General features: G+C 42.4%; 2 long non-coding RNA genes across 2 annotated transcripts in view; one reads left to right on the top strand and one right to left on the bottom strand.

Annotated features, from left to right (window-relative positions):
- Nucleotides 1–13,223, top strand: part of LOC113592825 (uncharacterized) — a 359,370-nt gene that overhangs the window by 255,063 nt on the left and 91,084 nt on the right. The window lies entirely within an intron of this gene.
- On the bottom strand, nt 6,551–12,846 carry LOC128312144 (uncharacterized). The gene is made up of 3 exons (XR_008291054.1): nt 12,736–12,846; nt 8,696–9,395; nt 6,551–6,739 (listed from the first exon to the last, which is right to left on the bottom strand). It is a non-coding gene; the product is annotated as an uncharacterized LOC128312144 (long non-coding RNA).

Raw genomic sequence — 13,223 nt, 5'->3', positions numbered from 1 at the left:
CTAGATATGACCAGGATGAGGGCATAAATATAATAAAAATAAATCAAAGGTAGACCTGAGATCAGAGTTGTCAAGGAGATGAGACAGGTGGTAATGAGACAAGGAAGGAAACCAGAAAGTAGGTAGTTCTAGAAACTTGATAACCTGCATGAATAGTTTATGACCATACAGGTCTTTTCTTTAGAAGGTCCCACACCCAGCATTGAAGGTAAACCTTGACTTGTCTTAAAGGTACAGTGCTTGAAACCTGATATTTGAGCATCCCATATTCCCTTTTATGGAACGACTGGGACTTACTTGTAGGGGAGGCACACCCAGTTATCTCAAATGCTTAGAACCACTGTAGTGGAAGGTCAGGCATGTGATCAATCCCCATGAGAGCCAGTTAGGTTAGCTCTGTCTCAATGTCGTATCTCTTCCTTCAGCCTCAGGCAGCTCTCTGGGGGAATAAATGCCATTAATCAGAAGGGGCACCAGGCAAGTTCATCTGGACTGAGCAACAAAAACCCATTCTTTCTCTTGGAAAAGATCTCAAAGCTCATGGTGACTCAGCAGCATGCTCCTTTTTGTGAGGACAGCACAGACGTATAACCATTTCATTTCTCTCCAAAGAAATAACAGACTTAAAATACAATATTTTTTAATTCATAATATGATTATTTAATGATGTTTTGTGGATCTTGGCACCCTCCCCCCAATTTAATAACTTAGAGCTGCTCTTCTTTCACTCAAGTGCAAATAACCAGACATAAACACTTACCAGATAGGCAGCTTATTCTGCATCGCTCAATCTCATTCTGTTTTATTAAATTAAAAAAAGAAGACAAAAAGCTCTGACTCTCTTCTGTGCTACCTTGAAGCATGCTTCCTAGATCTTTTCGTCAAAAGCATGACCGCTAGGATCCCAAGTGGACTCATCTTGATTTAATCTGGAGAGATTATATCTCGAGTATTTTCAGTGTTGTCCTGTTTCTCTTCTTTGCATGTTGCTCCCCTCTGCTTGGTGAAGTGAGCTTCAGCTGGTATTTTATGATTTGAGTGGTTAACTCTTCTGATTCTGAACAAAGGACCATACTTCATTCTGACAATTTGTACCCTCCAGGCTTTCCTCATGAGTGGTTCCTTTCCAACCTCTTTGGAGAGAAAGAGCGAAAGTCTATTTATTCAGTACTCCTCGTGGGTAAAGGCTCTTCTAACCTATAAATAAAACAAATTTAACTTTTACGGGGTTACTAAATACCATGGATAGTGGGCTGGCTGGTCCAAGAATTTTCACACAATAGCCCAGGGCTGTGTATGAAGAGTCTTTTATTGTGATTTTTATTGTGATAAGATCTTAACCAAATACTACTACTGCTACTACTACCAATAATAATAATAATAATAATAATAATAATAATAATAATAATGATTTCCTCTTTGTTGCAGACTTCCTTACTAAAAAGGAATAAAGCTGAAATTGACCATACCCTGAAAATATGATGGTTAAAGGATTTATGGTCACTTATTGCATTTGAAATTGGGATAAAATCTCCCAAGAATAAGGACTGTAGTGAAAGTTCTATTTGTGCATTGAATGTCATTTAATTGGACATTTGCCACATGCCTTCTGATAGGTTTACATTTTTGCACCAGGACATTTAAAGTGGTATAAGAAAGGGGCACCGGGGTGGCTCATTCGGTTAAGCATCCAACTTTGGCTCAGGTCGTGACCTCACAGTTCATGGGTTCAAGCCCCACGTCGGGCTCTGTGCTGACAGCTCAGAGCCTGGAGCCTGCTTTGGATTCTGTATCTCCCCCTCTCTCTCTGCCCCTCCCCCGCTTGTACTCTCTCTCTATCTCAAAATGAATAGATGTTAAAAAAAATTAAAGTGATATAAGAATAATTATACTATCCTTATCCTTTAATAGAATTCATTAATGGAGCCATTCATGGTTTTTCATTTTTGTAATATTTCATAAATTTCAGAATGTAATTATTACTATTTTAGTGTAGAGGATGGAAGCCAAGGTAGTGTGAAATAGAAAGGAAATCAGGTGGACCTGGGTTCAACTTTTTGCCCTGGTCCTTACTAGCCAAGCAATGTTGGCAATGTTCTGCTGAACAGTGGAGAGTGATAATTACTTCATGAGGTTCTGGTGAAGAGTATATGACACAGTTATCAACACTCAACAGACTTTGCTCAAAAATGCAGTTCCCCTTAGGCTTTCCTGCAATAAAATCATAATAATGCACAGAGAGTAAAAGTTTAAGTTGAGGGGATTCCACAGGGGTTACGGAAAGAAATAGCATTTTACCTGGGGAATGGGTAGGTCCAAGAAATCAGACAAATTCCTTACAAAGAAAACTAAGAATATGGCTAATTCAGGGAGAAGAGTTTCCATGATCAAAGACCCAGAGTTAGAGAGTGAATTCCTAATGGTAAATTAGAAATTGTGATGGATACAATTTTAGAGAGAAGAATGGCTTCAGCAAAGACCAGGATGATGTAATAATTGCATGTATTTATGAAGAAGATATTAAAGTAGATAGGGTAAGAGAAACAAGGAAGATGAAGATAAAATAACATTTATTGAATATCTCTTATGTGCCAGACGTTGAACTACCTGCCTTATACACCTTATTTCAATTAATGCTCACAACAATGCTGAGATATGGATTGTTAGTTTCTCAGCAGACTTAGAGAGTTTCAATTATGTGCTTAACATAATTACATAACGTAACATAAGGTTGTACAGATAGTTAAGGACAGGGACACAATTCAAATCAAAGCCTATATTACTCTAATTCCTATTCATTCAGTAGGCCTTTCAGGAAAATCAACTTACTGGATCTTGTAATCATTTAAGCATGAGATGATAAAAGACTGAACTGGGGTAGTAGCCAAAAAAAAAAAAAAAAAAAAAAAAGAAGAAAAGAAAGAAAAAAAGTAAGAGAGGGATGGACAGATGGACAAATAAATGCAAAAGATGAATGGAAGGATGGACATATGGGTGGAGGATGGACTAATGGGTGTTTGCAAGAGGTAGTGTGGAGGTATTATCAATACAATGAAGGAACTGGAAAGAATAAGGCATTACATATAACTTTTGGTGCCAGAACATTTAGTAAATTCTGACAGCATTAATCAAGACAAAACACGGGAAGAAAGAACAAGTTACTAAAAAAAGGGGAAACGTCCAGTGCTGTGACTCAGAATACAATTTTATGGGAGTTATCTGCTAAAATATTCCTAAATGGGACTATGCTCATTGGACGTCCAGGGCTGGCTGCATGGACAGATCAGCCATGTTGTCCCATAGGCAAGTATGCCTGCTGGGGCTGGACAGGCAGAGTGACTCTCAGCCTGCATGGGGAGATTTGAGCCGTGTCTGTCACAGCACTCACCACCCTGCTCACATTAGGATGCAAATGGAAATAGTTAATTAGTGACAAATTAGGAAAATAAAATTCTTCAAATGTTTGGCAGGCAAAAGAACGAGCTGTTTCTTTTTCCTTTTGAGCTGTTTTGGAAGCACTTGAAAACAGATCACTCATAAAGCATGCCGTCTGAGGATCCTAAGGAGGCCCTCCACCTGGAAAAACGTCACCCATGTTTTAAGTCCAGTTCCAGTGTAACCTCCCTTCTGAAACACTCTCGTCTGTGTGGACTTGAATCACTTAGCAAAATGCGAATGACAGGTTTCAGAATTTCCTTCCCTACATTGTTCCAAGTTCGTGTGGGTCATAAGAGGCCTTTCGCATGAGTTTTGGATGGTTGAACTGACACAGAATCCATATCCACTTCATACCCCAAAGGTCATCACAGGAGCACCAGGAAACGATTGCAGATCATGCCTGTTGTCACTTTGTCTGTTGACCTAGCCATGGGGCAGCAGCCAAACCAGCAACTCCAGGCCCCGCTGGGTCCTGTTTCAATTTGTCCGATTCCTGGGTCACATACAGGGTTAGCTCCATGAGGAAAGGCATCCATTCTCCTTGGGAATCACACATCATTGAAGGTGGAGCCTTGAAGGCGGTAAAAGATGGACACAGGTTCCAGGTCGTCTCTTGGACTCCGGTGCGTTTCTGCTGTCCTCCGCTTCACATCCATCTTCCTTACCCGATGTCCATTCCAGCTCTGCAACCAGTTCCAAAATACCAGGGACCCGCTAACTAAGGCCTACAGGACAAGTCTGGCCTGTCTCCTGTTTTTTTTGTAAATAAAGTTTATTGGAATATAGCTAAGCTCATTTGTTTATGAACCGGTAAGGGCTGCTTCTAGTGCTAAATCAGCAGAGTTGAGTAGTTGCTACAGAGACCATTGATCTTCCAAGACCTGAAATATTTGCTGTCTGGCCCTTTATGGAAAAAGTTTGCCAAACCCTGGCAAAGACAGTAGTCATACATAAAAACTGTGAAACCAACCCCCACAGTTGTGGAAGGTCAAATCCCTAAATATATATACATTTATATGATACATATGTGTGCGTGTCTACGCATATATAGGAATATGCAGACATTTATTTATCAGTTGTCTTATTTCTCTGATCAAACCCTGATTATTACACAATCTCTACTGCACCTGATACTTGAGAAGCAGGAAAGTTGAATACCTCCCTCTCTTGTGTTGCTACAGGAGCTTGCTGTTCTAGCACTTGCCATATTGTATTGTGATTGGTTTGTATCTCTATCCATGTAGTCTCTTTTACTAAATAATGAACTCTCAGAAGCCTTGTTTCTCCAAACACAGCGTTCAATAAAGAATAATTACATGAATAGATAAGTAAATGAATAAGCAGGTGAGTGAATGAATAAATGTAGAAAAGAACAAATGGATGTTTCTCTTGCCCTACTTTGGTCTCTCTAGCTTCGGGAAATGTCACAGACCGGCCCACAGAGCCAGAATCTGGCAGACTGAGGTTTGATTCTCAGTCTTGGTGCTGGCCCAGCCTGCTCAGTATGGCGGGCCATGGAGCTCCTTCCTGGGGGCCGTGTTGTCCTCTGTGTCCCATAACTTGACAGGGACCAAGTTTGGTTCTGGGCAAGCAGTGCTCTGCTTGATAGTGGTGTCATTAAATAGAATTGGTGGCAGACAGCCCCACAGTCACTGCAGTGTTGATGGCCCTCTGCCACGGCTGCTGTAGGAGAGCTGGCAGGTGCCAGGAAAGGGGGCGCTGGCATGTGGACAGCACCTGGTCTTTGCTAAGCATCTTCATGCTCACAGCCTCGGTTGAATCTTACGATGGCTAAGGACGTAGAGGAGGACTCAGGGAGGACTAGGGTTCCTCCATAACCTCGGGCAAGTCGTGTTACCTCTTTGTGTTTCAGTTTCTCACCTACCAAGTTCTGAAGTGCTATGATTTTGTGATTTAGAACTCAGCATCAAATCAATGACTCCCACTAACATAGGTTCTGTATGCCCCTTTCTGCCTCTTAAATAGAATTCTCTTCAGAGAGAATGAAAAAGGAGTGTATGATAACTTGGGAATTCACCATGCTGATATTGTTGGAAATAAAAATAAATGTAACTAACTAAGCATTCATGTGCTAAAATCTCTGTTAAGCATTTCAAATGACTATTAGTTGCTACTGCCTTTAGAAATTGAATCTTGTGTGTGTGTGTGTGTGTGTGTGTGTGTGTGTGTGTGTGTGTGTGTGTCTTAGAAGATTTTCCACATGGCACAAGAAAAGTTGATTCATAGTGTTAATTTTTTTTGACTACCCTAAGTCACATGTGCCATTTCTACATATATACAGGCAGAAATATACAGAAATATATATCAATATAATATAGATATCTATATGTTTCAATATATATCAACATCAATATATATCTCCATTATCAATTTTTAATAACAATGGTAAAAATCACACGAATATTTGCTGAGTACCTACCATGTATCGAGCACATATATGTCATATATTTTATTTAATCCTATAACAACCTTTATTAAAGGTTACTATCCCAATTTTACTGTGGAAGAAACTGAGGATCAGAGAGTCTAAGTGACTTGCCTGAGGTCACACAGCCAGGAAGTGACAGAGCCTGAGTTCAAACTCAACTCTGTCTGCCTTCTAAGCTAATACTGTTTCTCCTGTGCTGAGCTGCCCCACTGAGGTGTATCTGAAAGGAATCAGGCTGACCCACTGCTACATGAACATGCCCATTGCCTTGATGTTAATCCTACGATCCAGGTCTTAAGTAACATCTTAGTAGGTAGATATGTGGTTACAACCCACAGCCAGACGACATTTCCAGACGACATCAATTTCCTGAGAAAGGCTATTTATGGAATCAGTGGCAAAGCTGTGAGGGAATCAGGGATCAGCACCCACACTTCTCCAGGTGAGAACACTGAGCCCACAGAAGAGAGTTGCTTCTCTCATCCACACAAAAGTGGGGTTGAAAGTAGGTCTTTTTATCAGGTCACCTTTCTACTCTACTGTCACTGCTTCCCTGCACTTCTGCCCTCCTTGGAAATTTTAATTGAGTGTGTGTGTGTGTGTGTGTGTGTGGGAGAGAGAGAGAGAGAGAGAGAGAGAGAGAGAGAAACAGTGTTAGGAGAGTGCTGGTGGAGAGGAGATCAAGTTGAAGAAGAAAAGCAGAAAGACTAGTATCATTTTTTAAACCAGATAAAGCCTTTTAAATGCAGGGAAGAAAGGCAACATCCTCATGATGGCTTCCCATCCCGGATTGGAGCAGACGCGGACCTTTGAGCACTTTTCTGATACCTTTCTGCCACTGCTTTGCAAACCCTAGAATTGAGAAAAACAGTTAATGAATGCCCTAGTGCTTTGGAGGTAGCAAAGACAAAGCAATTGTGTCACTATGAGCTGGAGCTGGGGCCGCCACTTCATGTCCTTTCCCATGGGAAATGGGAGCGTCACCAGCTTTGAGGAGTTTCTGTGATCCTGTGTGTCTGTCTCTCTGCCCCTCTCCTCTAAATGCATTCAGAATCTAATGATTCTTCTCCTGACATGAATTGAAGAGATCCCTCTACACACCCCCACTCCAATCAGCAAGGATTTGTCAGTGTGAACCCTGCAAAAGGTAGGCAGTAAGAGCATATGGAAAAGAAAGCATCCAGGATGCTCCAGATTCTAACCCTCCAATATAATAAATAACGTGTGAGATGGGGCTGGGGGTGGGCAGGGGAAAGATGCATCATTCACTTTCATTGAGGTCACACTGCCCTTCTCTGCTCTTTTCAGAGAAAAGCTTTTTTTTTTTTTTTTAATGCATGCACGCCACACTCACACGTGCATGCTCCCTGCAAGAAGCCAGCAAACCCTTTTGGTCATCTCTAGGCCACTCGGCTTCTTCAAAGTTGAGTAAGATTAAAAAATCCCGACATCTCCAATATCCCTCAGCAATGGTTTATGTACCTGCATAGGCAGATGAACAAGAGACTAGGGGATGTATTTAAAAACATGTATGTATATGATGGATAGGAGAGAGAGAGAGAGAGAGAGAGAGAGAGAGAGAGAGAGAGAGAGGACAGAGCAAGAATATGATACAGATTAATGTCTCTCCGTATTTTGAGAGTCTTTTTGTTTTAGGCCATAGTGGTGGTACATTGGAAGGGTTCTGGAATTTCAGAACACAAAGTAGCAGTTTTAAATAATGAGAGAAGATTCCACATGGAACGCTCATCTGGCTGTGGCAGCCTGTGACTGAATGAGAGAAAAGTGCCCTAGAAGCTATTCATTACGAATTCACTGGAAGCTCTCAAACGAGGCTGGCAGAAGCTGAAATTGAAGTGGTCTCTGACCTAATTTTCTTCTGCATGAAACATCTGCATCAAGGCTCTCTTTGATGTATTCCACTTGGCTCTGTCTACGGGATTGTATCACATGGCCTCCGTGTTGCCTCCTTATTGAAAGACATTTCCAGCCTGTGCAAGGTAATGCGATGTTACTGTTACCCAAGCTAATCACTCAATGTGCTCCTAAAATAGAAACAATAGCAGTTCAGAGACAATGTTGTCTGCTGGCTGTTCTGCAGCCTGGGCTCCTGGTTTTCCAACTTAAGATCTGTGGTATTCGCCTCATGTAATTCCAAAACAAAGGAGAGGGAGAAGACTAGCAAAGTCATACAAGATAATGTTGAAGGACCAGCAGCTTTATGTGTGAGAAGCTCCATCTTATTTGGTCCTTCAAACCATGGACTAGGATTTGGGTGCCATTTAAAACCACACAAAGCAGTACTTAAAGACATCTGCCTTGAGAAAGGAAGGATCTCTTGATGTGGGTGTTGCATTTATTCTAAATTCAGATTGACACCCTCAACTCAGGGAGAGAGACAAAGAGAGAGAGATGGATGGATGTGTACTGAATGTTGAGTGTTTTGTGATTCTTTAGTGATCCATGAACTATCTTTAAAAATTGCTTCCCCTCTGAAGTTCTCCCAACCTAGGTAGAATGCAGGAGTGAATTTTAAAAAGCAATAATGATAATAATCTTTTTTTTTCCCACAACTGTAATGAGCATCTTCTTTATCCTGGCAGAATAGCTCTTGCCTTTCTCCATAAAGGTTTGCTGCACAGACTTCGTTAATGGTGTGCCGCTGTTCCCCACCATCCCAGCATTATGTGAATAACGGTGATGTCTTTGTGTCCCACCCCCTGAAGAAGAAACCTTTGAAATTCTAAATGACTGTGCTGCAGGTTTTAATGTCTGCTTCTAAGAAAGAGTTGAGAAATGCTCACTCACCGAGCAAGATGCAGCACGCCTTTGAAAAGCCTTTCTGCCTGACTCCTCTGTCCCACGAATTTAGATGAATATACATTCTTGTAGATGTCCCCTAGTTCTCTTTATGCCGGAAAGAATTACAGATGTGATCAACAGCCTCCTTTTGCCGGAATGTTATTACCCCCTTCTTCCAGTGCTTCTGAATCAAACAAAGCAATACAATTAGAAGAATTTGGGAGCCAGTAGAATCTGAGGCCGGATAGTGATGTGGTTCTCTGCTGGGGAGGGCACAGTGGGAAAGAGTCAGACATGTGGGTGCCCGGTGTCCTGCGATTAAGGAAATCTCTGCGGAGACCCCATTTGGGTTGGGGCCACAAGGCAGGCATCTTTAGTGATCTTTCAGAATTAAAGCAGATCTCCTTCTCTGCCAGGAAGCCTTCCCTCGTTGCCCTTGCTGAACTGAGGCCTTACAAGTGTGCAAGTTGCCAGAGCAACTGACTTCTCCTCTGTCAAAGCACTCAGCACTCTATATTGTCTGTCTTCTCTCCCAGGCTGTGACGTCTTGAGGGTAGGCACCGTGTCTTGTCTTTGTAGGCACAATGTCCTCCGCAAGTAGATTCACTGCAATGGGCCTGAGGTTTTTCTGGTTTTAGCAGAAAGTCTGGTGTCCTGGGAATCCCCTCATTCCTGGGAAGACTTCTAGGTGCACAGTATGTACTCACTAAGTGTGTTAACCGCATTAATAAGAACAATATTATATCACCTCTGTTTTGCAAACAGTAAACTCTAGGGTTAGTACTGATCACCTACAGTAATGGTTAGTATTCATTACCCATAGTATCTCTCTGCCAGAAGGTGAAAATGTCAACACAGCCTAACACTCCCAGTTGTCATACTTATGCCCACCTAACAATCAGCAGGACTTCCAAATCCTACAGTCACAGAGTCAGAGTTCTGGGCTGTGAAGAGAACCTGATGCCGTCTGGTGCAAAATGTTATCCTGTGCATTGTTTCCTCGAGGGCATTAACAAACAGAGGCCATCTCTTATAGAGGCACAAGTTGTCATGAGGTGTGGAGAGAGAAAGAAGTGTGGAGAGATATGGAGAGAGAAAAAGTTTGAGAGGAAAAGAGGAAAGAGGAGGGAGAGATAAAGCTCCAAATCCCTGGTGCTCTGCTTTCATGGAGATTCAAGGACTATCCTGACCTGCATATCCCTGTGTGATCTGATCCAGCCTCCCTTTCTAATTTCATCCCCAGTCACTGCTTCCTCATTTACCCAATTCCAGCCAAAGAAGCCTCCCTGCTCCTCCTCAAACACATGCATGCTACCTTTGGGACCTTGTACTAAGTACTTCCCTGTTTGGAATGTTCTTTCTCCAGATCTCCATGGGGCCTGCTTCATCTCCATTCAGGCCCTTGTTCGGGGGCCTTACCTTACCACCCAGTGTAAATGAACACCTCTCTGTCCATCTCTGCTCATCCTCTGACCCTGCTTTAATGGTCTTCACGGCCCTTACCACCTCCAGACACGTGATATATTTGTTTATCGTCTATCTAGAGCAGTACTGTCTGAAAGAACTCTGTGTAATAATGGCAACATTCTACATCTGTACCTTCCAATGTGTTAGCCACTCGTCACAGGTAGCAACTGAAGGGCTTGAAATTCAAGGGGAGGGGAAAGTGGGTGATGGGCATTGAGGAGGGCACCTGTTGGGATGAGCACTGGGTGTTGTATGGAAACCAATTTGACAATAAATTTCATATTTAAAAAAAAAAGAAATTCAGGTATATGAGTACTTGAAATTTGCTAGTGAAATTGATGAACTAAATTTATAATTTTTTAAACTCGTATTTAATTTAAATTCAAATAGCCACTTGTGGTTAGTGGCTACCAGTGGGATTCCAGAAAAGTCCTTGTGAACATGGATTATTTTCTTTCTTGTTTCTTGTCATATTTGCCAGTTCCCAGAGCAATAGGAGATACATAGGAGGCCCTCAATAAATTTTTTTCAAAATAAATTAAAAATCTGGGCATGAAACAGGCATCTCTGGTCAGGGAACAACCTAAAAAGCCAGGCCAGTTCTAAATTTGAATTATCCCAGGTCATGGTTCAAAGTGATAACATGCCTGAGAAGACCCTTCAGATGCAGAAGTTATCAAAGAGACTTTCTCTGGCCAAAATATGTCACCCCCCACCCAAACCTCAGTTTCCTTATCTGTTAAGTTGTGAGTATTTGCTTCTTGGTATTTAAGAGCTCTTCCACTGAATAGGTGCTCAATACACTGTGTTCTCCAGTGATATGAAAAGCCTATGTGTAAGCATATGGCTGTATGTAGAAAAGCACTTTGAAGAATGCTAATTTGTGATGCTCTTGCCAGTGATTACTATTTTGGAGGAGGGGGATGATTTATTTTCATTACAAAATGAGTCTTTGCCTAACAAAAAAATCTACAACAGAATTTTCTAACTCCTTGATGCTTTGTAAGTAAGAACACATACTTGAAAAACCCAGAGGCCGTGCAATTTATTGTATGAAGCAAGGTTCACCTGTATGTTCAAGAATGCTTTAGGATGTGCCTTTAGTTACTTTCTCGTAGAAAAGTAACTTCTTTTTCTAGAACTTTGCTTTAATTTCGTGGCAATCTCGGAAGGGTCTGGCACTCATTCCTTCTCTTGGTTCAACGAGTATTTATTAAATTCCAAATGTGCCAACCACTCTTCTTGACACTGGGAATATACTTTCACAAAATGAAAAATTGAATAAGATAATACATACGAAGCTCTGAAATAGTACCTGACACACAGTAAACAATCAGTAGTGGTGGTGGTTGTTGGTAGCAGCAGTAGGAATAGTTGCTGTTGGATGGAATTTGGAGTCCAGTGGGGGAAGGAGACAAGAAACGACAGAACATGTATATGGCCAGAACTGTGTCCAATGCCAAGCGCTATGTCAAACATAAAACAGGGTATAGAGCCTGTAACCTCAAGGACAGTACCTGAGGCTTCACCCCAGAGTGGCCCAGTTGTCTAGCCATTAGGTAGTAGGATTCCTGATCTCAGTTACGGCGGTAATATGATCCTGTTTCTGGAATACCGTTGAGTCGGCCTCACGTGGTTTATGAAAAGTGTGGTCAGACCACTTAAAAAGACAGAGAGCTATGATTTCATCTTCTTGATTGAACTTTTTTTTTTTCCTGTTGGCCAATTAGTGTTGTTTAGTAAATGTTTGTAGACGTGGCCAAAAAACACTCCAACGGAGGACATGATAAAGAGTTTCTGGAGTTGGGGCTACTTCCCATTAGGCAGTCAGTGAAGGCTGCTGCTAGGAGGGGACTGTCTATGAATGACAAGGAGGAACCAGATCCAAAGATCTAGGGACACAGAGTGAATTCTAGTTAGTAGACATTGATTGAAAACTGCTTGGAGCAGATATAATCCCGGGGCAATGGAAAGACAAGAAGGAGGGCAAAACAAGTGTCTCCCTTCAAGGACTTTACATTTTGTAGGGGAGTTGAAATGTAGCCATGAAAGCTAAGAATGGTAAAGGCCGTTGGAGGAAATCTAAAAGAACTGAGTTGGAATGAAGAAAACATCTCACTTCATCTCACTCGGCTGCCTCCTCTTTTTCATCTTGCTCCCCCTACTCCCTTCCCCCTCCAACACCACCAGCATTCATCCGAGCTTCCCAGAGGACAATAGAGAAGCAGCCCTTGATGGAGCTGGGGGGATTCTCCTGTCTGCCTCCCAGCCCGCATTTGCCTCGCTTTGACTTTGCTCGATGGAAAATAAATCACAGCCACTCCATTCCCAGTCACTGTCCCCAGGGAGCTGAGCCCTTACCTCCTCCCTGGAGCCTGCTTGCAACATGGGGTTGTCAGGTACAAAGAGAAAACCTTCAGAGACCCACACCCCATTTGGAGAGTGAGGAGGGTCAATGGGAATAATTGCTAGCCATTGAATGTGAGCGGCTGTAGAGGGATTGGAAGGAAAAGGTTTCAGGAAGGAAAGAAAGAAAAGGAGGGAAAAAAGCCCTGGGCCCCTCCACTCCCCCCACCAACCTTCATAGTCTGTGCACAGAGAACTGCATGGTGGTCTGGGTCCTTGTAGAACATTTGTGTGCCGGACAATAGCACAGCCTGGCTTCAGATCATCAGCTGCTGTTTTCTGGTTAGCTCTCCCTTTATGTGACTGCACAATGCAAGCCTTCAGTCACAGTGACTCTTGAGGAATACATCTGGTTTTTTCTTTCAGGCGCTCTGAAAAGGTCAGCCTGTTCGTTTCTTAGACGCGAGACACCACATATTTTTTTTCTCCCCCTGAACTGGAAAGACAGACCTACACCTTTTCTTGCCTCCTGGTACATAATTAGACATGGTGCGGCTCTAGAAGCCAGCCAGCCAGCCCATCCTCTGCACTCTTTCAGAGACACACGCCCCGGCTTCTGTGCTGCCAAACTCCTGTTCTGCTCGTAGTTCTGAATGGTCCTCCTTCCCGAGCCCCACACCCTGGGGTTCTGTGCTTGCTGTTTTGTTAATTATGACAATGA

The sequence above is a fragment of the Acinonyx jubatus genome, chromosome D4 (genome assembly GCF_027475565.1).
Source record: "Acinonyx jubatus isolate Ajub_Pintada_27869175 chromosome D4, VMU_Ajub_asm_v1.0, whole genome shotgun sequence".
Taxonomy (NCBI): Eukaryota; Metazoa; Chordata; class Mammalia; order Carnivora; family Felidae; genus Acinonyx; species Acinonyx jubatus.
This window is presented reverse-complemented; position numbering and strand designations above follow the sequence as displayed.